This window comes from Elephantulus edwardii, unplaced genomic scaffold, assembly GCF_000299155.1.
Source record: "Elephantulus edwardii isolate Elephantulus edwardi_28Jun2011 unplaced genomic scaffold, EleEdw1.0 scaffold00112, whole genome shotgun sequence".
NCBI lineage: Eukaryota > Metazoa > Chordata > Mammalia > Macroscelidea > Macroscelididae > Elephantulus > Elephantulus edwardii.
Genome location: NW_006399862.1, coordinates 11257691 through 11268577, shown reverse-complemented (window position 1 = coordinate 11268577; position 10887 = coordinate 11257691). Strand labels below are relative to the sequence as shown.

The 10887-nt window shown below is 38.6% G+C and overlaps 1 pseudogene; it reads left to right on the top strand.

Annotated features, from left to right (window-relative positions):
• The first annotated feature begins 2837 nt into the window (after nt 1–2837).
• Nucleotides 2838–10887, top strand: part of LOC102866362 — an 18245-nt pseudogene continuing 10195 nt past the window's right edge.

Here is a 10887-nt window from a genome sequence, read left to right as displayed (position 1 = left end):
AACCTGTGATAGCACATTGTCTCAGTCTAGGCTGCCACTCTTTATTCAAAGGTATTATGTGGTGGTATTCTAAGGAGACACAGTGCTACTATTCTAACAGTCAGACTTCTGACCTCACCCAGAAGGTCTTGAAATGTTGTATATTTCACAATCAATTCTCTAGAGAGGTCTGGCTCTCCTGGTTACATCTGTAATGTTTCCATTACCATTTTGAGAGGCTTATATGAATTTATTCTGAGATTGAAAGAACTGATCAGATTCTACATTACTGTCAGCCTGCCATTCTTTTTTAAAAAGAATATTTTATTTATTCATTCATTGTTGCACATTTTTCTTCTCCCCCAGTCAACTTTACAATGAACCTCATGTTCCAGATTATTGCCATCCTGCCTGTCTTTCTTAATGCCTATGTGTTAAATTTGCATGTTGTCTTTGTTGTGTGGTGTTTGTCAGAAGTGACTTGTAACTGAAATTCCAGTGGGTTTTCAGAGGCAGTAAATTACATGGGAGGAAGGAGATTGTCCATCCTTCTCCTTCAGAGAAACTGGTGGATTCAAATTGCATGCTTTTGAGATTGCAATGCAGCTGCTTACAACTTGGCCATGAGAGCTCCCTTAGAATTATTTGGAAATAATCTACAGCCAGGAGAGGATAAAATAGATGACTGGGACATTCTAAGAATCAAATCTCTGTGCACATCCAAAAACTTCTTCAACAGGGTAAAAAGGGAAGCTACAGATTGGGAAAAAATATTTGGTGATGACATGTCAGACGAGGGACTTATATCTAGAATTTGTAACATACTCGAGCACTGCAACAAGATAAAGGTAAATAATCCAATAGAAAAATGGGCACAGGATATGAACAGACACTTCAACAAAGAAGATATTCAGATGGCCAACAAGCACATGAAGACATGTTCAAAATCCCTACCTCTAAGAGAGTTGCAAATCAAAACAACTATGAGATTTCATCTCACCCCAGTAAGAATAGCAAAATTTAGCAGAACAGCAAACATCAAATGCTGGCGCAGTTGTGGAGAAACTGGAACCCTTATTCACTGTTGGTGGGAGTGTAAAATGGTGCAACCACAATGGAAGGCTGTACGGCACTTTCTCAAAAAGTTGGAAATAGTAATACCATTTGACCCCGCAATTCCACTACTTGGAATTTACCCTCAAGAAACCATAACTGCCACCCAAGCAGATATATGCACACCCATGTTTATTGTGGCTTTGTTCGCAATAGCAAAGAGCTGGAAACAACCCAAATGCCCATCAACAAATGAACGGATCATGAAACTCTGGTATATTCAAACAATGAAATACTATGCAGCATTAAAAAACAAGAAAATCATGCAACAGTGAATGACTGGAAACCCTAAGTGCCTGTAAACTCTCATTAAAATTAATTAAAAATAATTTTAAAATTGGAAATAGCAACATTATTCACACCTAAAAAAAAAAATAGAAACAGTCACAATGTTCATCATCAAACAAATGAATTGGCAAATTGTGGCACATTCACCAAATATAATGCTATGCAGAACTCAGGAGAAATGGTTTTGGAAAAATATAATATAATATGGGAGAGACTGAGTGACCTATCTCAGCCTTATAAGGACAAATACTGTATGAGACCATTATTGTAAAAATAGAAGAATTACCAGTAAGATGTGTACCAAAGTCTAAAGGGGTGAGGGAGGAGGTGGGCTGAGGGTAGAGACGGGACAAAATCTTGAAGTTGCAGAGTTTGGTGAAGTTTGGTAAAGGAATTAGGAAAGATCCAGTGGGGATCTGAAAAGATGGGGTAATTATGAGCATGATTAATGGTGATGAATTTCATAAAACACAATATATGAGGATGATAATGTGAAACAGTATGAATGGAGGAATCCATAAAACACAATGTATATGACATTTTAATGTAAATACAAATGAAATAAAAAAGTATTTAGAAAGAAGTCATTAGGTCAATGAGGAGGCTATGGGCTGATGTGGCTGGCTGGGGAGGCAGAGGACTCAGCTAAGACTCACTGCCAATGAGTTGGTTTCAACTCACAGTGACTATCCAGATCCTTTCTAAGGCTGGAAATTTTAAGGGGAGAACTCTATATCTCCCTTTCTCATTCAGGTGGTTGGTTGATTTGAACTGCTTGAGGAACACGGCCTTTGGGTTATCTGAGCAACTTGCCATAGACTACATTGCCAGGGTTCCCTAGTTTGAGGCAGGAGAAGATTCTTATTCTGTCTCTCACAAGGTTAGTGAGCTTGGAACTCTTCTGAACCTTTGTTGTCCTTCTCTGTCAAATGGGGCTCGATTGCTGGGATTGGCAGGACACAAAAGGAATGTATATTAACATGCCAGTTGTACAAGTTTTATGAAATATTGATTCATCTTCTTTCTCCTAGGTAGGTATTAAATCTTAAACTATATCTATGCTATCAGCCAGGGTAAAATAGATATAGCGTCTTTATGTTTAACCGTGTTGTTATACAAAGGCATTGATATCTTCTAGACTCATCATTGGGAAAAGGGATAAATATTAAAAAGAGTAACTTGTAAGATGAAATTTTTTTTTAGGGATTCGTTGGTTAAGAAGACTATTTTATCCTTTTGAAAAATAATCCTATGGCTAGAATGATAGGCATTTCTTTTTTCTTTGAAGAGCTAGAGGATGATTTCTGTAAGAAATAGTGTAAAGCTTAAGATACAGTCCTGATCCAGAAATGTTAAATGTATTTAAGAAGTGGTGTACATATAGCTTAAAACACATATTTCATGACACACAAAAGGAGACAACTTTCTCTCTTTTCTTCACACACAAAACCACCTACATGCTGCTGATTCAGATTCAGCACAGCCACCTGCATCCAAACACAGCTGTGCTTCTTGCCTACTACACTTGTTGGGTACTGCTTACCTCATAAGCAGTGGTCAAAGCCTGCCACCTCATCTGATCCCTTTATTTATGCTTCATTATGATCAGAAATGGTTCCATCCTGATCCAGGGAGAATTGTGGGACCTAAACTGTACTATTGGGAAAGAATACTGAATATATCACGAACTGCAAAAAGAATGAACAAATTGGTCTTAGAAGTAATCAAATCATAATGCTCCTTACAATTGAGAATGGCAAGATTTCATCCACCTATTTTGGACATACCACGAAGAAAGACCAATTACTAGAAAAGGATATTCTATTTTGTAAAGTAGAGGTTCAGTAAAAGTAAGGGAGATGGATTGACACATCGATTACCACAATTGACTCAAACATTCTATAGATCATGGAGATGATGTAGGACTGGACATAAAGTTGCCATGAGACAGATTTGACTTGGTGGCAAAGACTTCTTAACCTTAGGAGCCAGAATCTCACCTGCCAACCCTTGGTGAATATCCATTGCACTGTTGGAGAAAAGTTAGGAGTGAGTGATTTCCTATAATTCTTATAGGAAAAATTAGATCATCTTTATTACTAAAAAACAAGCACCATGAAGCCTTTGTCTTTCCATCTCTCCCATCCCACCATCTGGAAGCAAAATCTCCCTTACCAGAATCTTCAGGTTCCTCCAAGAGTTATTCTCAAAGAATATTTTCTTAACAGCTCCTAGATAGAAAAATGGTTGTCTAATCCCGAATTTACATGAAAAGATAATTCTACATTCCACTGTTGTTGTTGTTGTTATGTGCCGTCGAGTCGCCTGCGACTCATAGCGACAACAGCCCTAGACTCTGCTCTGTCCTGTGCCAATCGCACTGTCTCTGACACTCCCATCCCAATTATCCTAATCACCACCTCATAGAGGGCCTTCCTCTCCTGCGCTGTTCCTCCAGCCTCCCAAGCATGATGTCCCACTCTAAGGACCGGTCTCTCCTCACAACATGTCCAAAGTATGTTAGACGGAGCCTCAGAAAGGAGCCAGCTGGTTTAACCCTCTCCAGGACAAAACTGTTTGTTTTCCTAGCAGTCCATGGTATTCTCAATACTCTTCTCCAGCACCGCAGCTCAAAGGCATCAATTCTCCTTCTATCCTCCTTGGTCATTGTCCAACTCTCTGATGCATAACAGGTGATTGCAAAGACCATGGCCTGTATCAGATGCACCTTAGTCTCCAAAGAGACACCATTGCTCTTCAGTACTTTGGAGAGGTCCCTAACAGCAGACTTTCCCATGGTAATACACCTTTTAATTTTCTGGCTGCTGGTGCCGAGACTGTTGACTATGGAGCCAAGTAAACAATCTCAATCTCTTCACCATCCATCCTGATGCTGCCAATTGGTCCAGTGGTGAGAATCTTTGTCTTCTTGACATTGAGCCTCAATCCATAGTGTAGACTGCAGTCCTTGACACTCTGCAGCAGGTGCTTCAGGTCTTCTTCAGTTTCAGCAAGCGGGGTTGTGTCATCCGCATAACGCAGATTGTTCATAAATTGTCCACCAATCTTGACGCCACATTTCTCCTCATAGAGCCCAGCCTCCCGGATAATCTGTTCTGCATATAGGTTGAAAAGGTATGGAGATAGGATGCATCCCTGACGTACGCCCTTCCCAATTTTGAACCATGCAGTGTTCCCTTGCTCTGTTCGGACGACTGCCTCCTGGTCCAAGTATAAGTTTCCCATTAGCACGATCAAGTGTTCTGGGATTCCCATTCTCTCAGAGTCAGCCACAGTTTGTTATGATCTACACAGTCAAATGCCTTTGCAGAGTCAATGAAACACAGATAGACATTCCTCTGGTATTCCCTGTTTTCAGCCAAGATCCATCTAACATCAGCTACAATATCTCTAGTACCACGACCCCTTCTAAACCCAGCCTGGACTTCTGGTAGTTCTCTGTTGATGTGCTGTTCCAGTCATTTTTGGATAATCTTCAGTAAAATCTTGCTTGCATGTGAAATCAGTGAGATTGTTCTGTAGTTTCCACATTCTGTTGGGTCACCTTTCTTTGGGATAGGAACAAATATCAATCTCTTCCAATCAGTTGGCCAAGTGGTCGTTCTCCAGATTTCTTGGCACAATTTGGTGAGCACGTCCATGGCAGCATCTGTTAACTGAAATATGTCAATTGGTATACCATCTATTCCTGGAGCCTTATTTTTTGCCATATCATTCAAAGCAGCCTGAACTTCTTCTTTCATCACCATAGGCTCTTGCTCATATGTTGTTTCATGAAATTCTTCTGTGTCTTCCAATTCCTTTCGATACAGTGACTCAGTATATTCTTTCCATCTTCTTTTAATACTTTCTGGATCATTTAACATTCTGCCAAAAGAGCATCCTTGATTATAGCAACTCGAGGTTTGAATTTGTTCTTCAGTTCCTTGAGCTTAAGATATGCTGAGTGAGTTCGGCCCTTTTGATTTTCTGACTCCAACTGATTATTATAAGTTGTTCCCTTAAAAAGATTTTAAGCTATGTATGCAATAATTAATATAATTACCTTTTTGAATAAAAAGAAAATGTAACAATTTGATAACAACCTTGAGGTGTTTCCTTGTCTTCAGGTTTTTACCTCTGCTGTGGTGCTTAACTCTAGCTCAATGTCAGGTCTTAGCTCAGGTACAAAGTCAGCTTTGCCTGACTCCTTGACTCAAGTTAATATTTTTCAAAACATTTATAATAATAATAATAATAATAATAATAATAATAATAATAATATGCATTCTGTTTCAGAAGTAGCAAAAGGGCTCTAGAATTACACAGCTCAGATCCAAATCTTGGCTCTATCTTTTGTTAGTTTTGTGACATTGGGCAAGCAATTGATAAACTTTCTGTGTCACTTTTCCCATATGTAAAATGAGAAAATGATACTATACATCTGTAGGGTTGTTCAAGAGATGATGTTTCCAATAATAACCATTTAAAAGATGAACTATGAAAAAACACTCTATTTTAGGATCTTGTGCTTTTGTGGTTGTGTATAAGCTATATATTGTCCATACTACCCATTGAATAAAATTGTGTTTCATAAGAGCATGTTCTATAATTGTCTCACTTATGGTTCTGCAAGGCTGAGGACCACTAGTAGTTTCTAGATTCACTAAATGGCTGTGATAAGAAACATCTTCTCTTGAACAAACCTGACTTTGCAGATTGTTAGGACATTACCAGATTTGCTGAGAGATACGCTCCACAAGAAACCACCTAATGTTGAAAGCTTGAATTGGCCTTATTAACATGAATTTTGCTTTACAGAAATTCTTGTGAAACTCTAATCTCTTTCAAGATAACATCTTTTGCTTTATCCTAGTGTTCTTTCCACATTTAGCAGATTATTAATGTCTCATATAAATGAAGTAGTTCTTGATTCATGTCTTGCCTGGTACCTTACATTCTATTAAGGTATTACGCAATTGTTTCTCTTTGTATTTGTGGTGAAAAAAAAAAATGTTCTACGTTCATTTAGTAACTGAGATACTCATGTCTTATTTAAAGTCAGACAGGAAGGAATGAACATCAGATCCTGTGTTAAAAGCAAGTTTCTCTTCTGCTCAATCATTCATTATCAATTTCCTTAAGACTTTGAATGCTGTTAAAATGTCTTAAAAAAGAGAAATTTTAAAATTTGATTAATAGTCAGCTGTGGGCTATTTGGTCTTTTTGATTTAATTAACAATTAGTTGTGGGCTGGGAGTCTCTTCTTTCAGCCAATTAGGATCTGGTGAAGTTGGTTGGTGTGCAGACTGTGTGAAAAATTATTTGCTGTTAGAGTTACAAATGAAATTGTCAATTTGTTGTATTTGTCTGTCAGTTGGTTGTACGGAGATAACTTATGGGTTGCTGTGATACTGAAAGCTATGTCACTAGTGCATCAAATGCCACCAGGATTACCAATGGTGGGCAGGTTTTATGAGAGCTCCCAGATTAAGACAGACTAGGAAGCAGGATTGGCCATCCATTTCTTAAATAACAGGCCTTTGAAAACTCTAAGAACAGTAGAGGAACACTAATGATAGCATTAGTGGTAGAGCTAAGATTGGAAGTCAATAAAAATGAGGCAAAATAATGGCAAACATTGTTGAATAATTGGGACATGGAATGTATGTAGCTTGAATGTTGAAAAACTAGAAATTGTGAAAATGTAGAACATGAACATCGACATTATAGGCATTAGTGAGATGAGATGGATTAGATTTGACCACTTTGAATCAGATGAACACATGGCATACAACGTTTGAAATGAAAAACAGAGGAATAATGGTGTTGCAAACTAAAAAGGTAAATTTCAAGATCTATTCAGAAATGCAATGCTGTGGGTAATAGTATATTGTACACATACATACAAGGAAGATCTGTTAATATGACTATTATTCAAAATACACTTCTACATCTAGAGCCAACCAGGAAGAAATTGAGAATTTTTTACCAAATCTTACAGTCAGAAATTGACTGAACATGCAATCAAGTTACACTAATGATAATTGGTGACTGGAATGCAATGGTTGGAAACAGTGAAGAAGGTATAATAGATGGAAAAATATAGGCTTGGTGATAGAAATGAAGCTGGAAATAGAAAGATTAAATTTCTATTTTCAACCATATATTCACTGCAAATATCTTTTTAAGAAAGACAGTAATGGCAACTTTACACATGGACCTCACATGATTGGCTTCATAGGAATCAGATTGACTGCATCTGTGGAAGGCATCATTGGAGAAGCTCAATATAATATCAGCAGTCAAAACTAGGCCAGGAGTGCTGTTGGAGTCAAGATCCAGGAGTATACACAAGAACCTTGCCTCTGGCGAATCATGGATGATTGTGGTGGGGCCTTTACGATAGTGGCATCTTTCAAGCAATCAAAGGTTTCTGTAATTCTCCAGTGGATGTCAACCACAAACTATGAAGGAGTTTAGCAGCTATCGAAACCAGGGCGCCAAAATTAAGAGGCAGCTTTGCTGTTTGGGGAGGTCTATTTTCCATGATTTTTTAAAATTGAGATTTTATTGTAAGTTTATAAAGAACTTGGAATTTCATTCATTCATTGTTGCACATTTTCCTCCTTGCCCCCCCCCTTCCGTTTTCCTTTGGAAAAAAGGTTCTTTCATTGCTATACAATCACCCAACTACTTTACTATGAAGCTCTTATTCTGGACGCTTGTCATACCAATAAGGCCTAATCATATATTCCTTTTATATAATTCTCTCCTTCATCTGTTTCGATGCCCAAAACTGGGGTCTATCCTGTGCCAACCTTACCTTCTCCTACACACTTACTCCCACCACCCCAATCACAGAATCGATCCATCTCATCAAAGGTCTTCCTCTCATGTGCTGTCCCTCCACTCTCCCAAATATGATGTCCCTCTCCAAGGACCAGTTCCTCCTTGCAACATGCCCAAAGTATGTCAGACGAAGGTCCAGAATCCTTGACCTGTTATGAATTCCACTTTGTCATGGTGAATTATTATTTTACTTTTTTTTATGTATCATTTGACTCTATTGGCCAGGATTTTATTCATGATATTTGCATCTTTGTTCATGAGAGATATTGGCCTACAGTTTTCTATTTTGGTGATGTCTTTACCTGGCTTTGGTATCAAGGTTATGTTTACTTCATAGAATGAGTCTGAGAAAATTTAAACTTTTTCTATTTTCTGAAACAGTTATGTAAAATTGATGACAGTTATTCTCTGAATGCTTGATAAAAATAACTTAAAAAACCATCTGGTCCAGGGCTTCCCCCCCCACCCCCGGACATTGTTTTCAATTTCTTCCTTTGTAATGGGTCTGTTCAGGTGTTCAATTTCAGTTTGTGGCGGTTTAAGTAGGTTGTGATTTTCTAAGTATTTGTTGATTTCCTCTAGGTTTTCATATTTAAGTATAGTTTTTCATAATATTCCATTGTTAACCTTTACTTGTACATGGACATTTATTTTTCCCAACACTTTTTTAAAAATAAAATATCACATTTCAGTTAAATTCCAAAGATTTTTTCTCCACAAAACAAAATTAAGTAAAATAAGGGATTAAAAAAAATAACCCTAGAGCAGAGTTCCAAGATGGCAGCAGTGGAGAGTACAGTGTGAAGAGCCAGAGGACTAGCAAGCTGTATAAAGATGGGATACTAGAGAGTCCTTCACGCTCCAAAGAGACCGACCATCACAGCATGACATGAACAGTAGGAATTTGAATCAGAACTTTTGTTGACACAATTCATTTAGGAGCTATAAGAACAAAAAGATATGTCCTACTGTGGACCCAGCAAAAGCTGGAACCTGCTAGCTGTGCTGCTTTGGGACTCACCTGAAAGGAAAAATGTTAGTGAGGAAATTGGCTGAATTCTCTTAAACCCCACTAAAATCTAGTGGGTCTTGTTGTGCAACGTGAAAAATAGGAATTTGAACCATGACTTTAGTTGAAACTTTTAGTATTGGAACTATAAGAATACAAAGCTGTCGCTGCACTGCCTGTCAAAAGCCGGAAGCCACTAGATGAGCTTCTATGGGACCCATTTGAAAGGGGACAGCTTCGTGGGGAAATTGGCTGAATTCTCTTAAGCCTCACTAAGACCCAGTGGGTCTGTTACATGACGTGGACAGTAGGAATGTGAATCAGAATGGTTTTTGGGTTATTTAGACTCAGAATTACGAACCCAAAGCCTTGATTGCATTCCAGACCACATTTCATATGGCACTTCAGATCAGCAAAAGTTGGAAGCTGCCAGCCTAGCTTCTGAGGGACCCATTTGAAAGGGGAAAGCTTAGTGGGGAAATTGGCTGAATTCCCTTAAGGCCCACTAAGACCCAGTGGGTATGTTCTGCAGTGTGGACAATAGGAATTCAAACCAGAACTTTTGTTGATACAATTAGTTTAGGAACTACAGGAACATAAAGCCGCACTGCTTTATGGAAATTTGACTGAATCACCACTGGTCCTACTGGACATAGGACCCTGTTTAGGCAGGGGTCACTGGGTGAGGGCACTGGGTAGTGCCACTGAGTAGGGGCACCTGAGTGAGAAATGCTGGGTGGGAGATGGACCACTGGAATTTGATCAGGGACCTCAATAGTGAGCACACCTGGACAGCTAAGGTCTGAGTGAGGTCCCTCAAGTGGTTGACCTGTCCCATTGTTGACCTCACCTCCCTGTCTCTGCCCTATCCCACTTGGCTCCACACCTGTGCCAACATGTCCAGTCAATCAATTTCCCTTTAATCCAAAGCACCTCGATCTGACTTACCTACAGTAACAGGCTGCTCTCACAGACTCTGAACTGACTTTTTCCTTGAGTCAGAAGTTCAGAGAAATTGTATTCATATAAAGAATATACCAATGTCTTGAAGAAAGCAAGCTATCCTACACACTACACAAGTGCAAAACAAGATGTTATCACCAGAGGGTCAAACAGTATCAATGGATTTCCTGAAGTCAGAAAGTCTGATGGAACTTTCTGACACAGAATTTAAAAGAACAATGGATGAAAGACAAACTAGAAGAACTATAGGATACTACAAGCAAAAACCAGGAGGAGCTAAAACAAAACAAAACAAAACAAAACAAAACAAAACAAAACAAAACAAAAACCAATCCAGAGCAATTCAGGTAAAACAAATGAGGCACTAGCAGTGCTGGAAAAACAAGACACCACGATCCAAAATATGAGGTCCAATGTTTCAGATGCTGTCAACATGATGGAGGGACACATAAGCAGAATTGAAGAGATGGAACACAGAACCAGTGAAATAGAAGGTAGAATTATCACCACTGATGTGCTAGAGCAAAAAGCAGAATCAAAAAGGAAGGAGAAAGAAGAAAATATAAGAATAATGTGGGGCACCGTCAAGAGAAATAATATGCACATCATTGGAATCCCAGAACAGGCAAAGGCAAGTAAAGACACTGAAAAAGTTGTGGAAGAATTACTAGAGGAAAACTTCC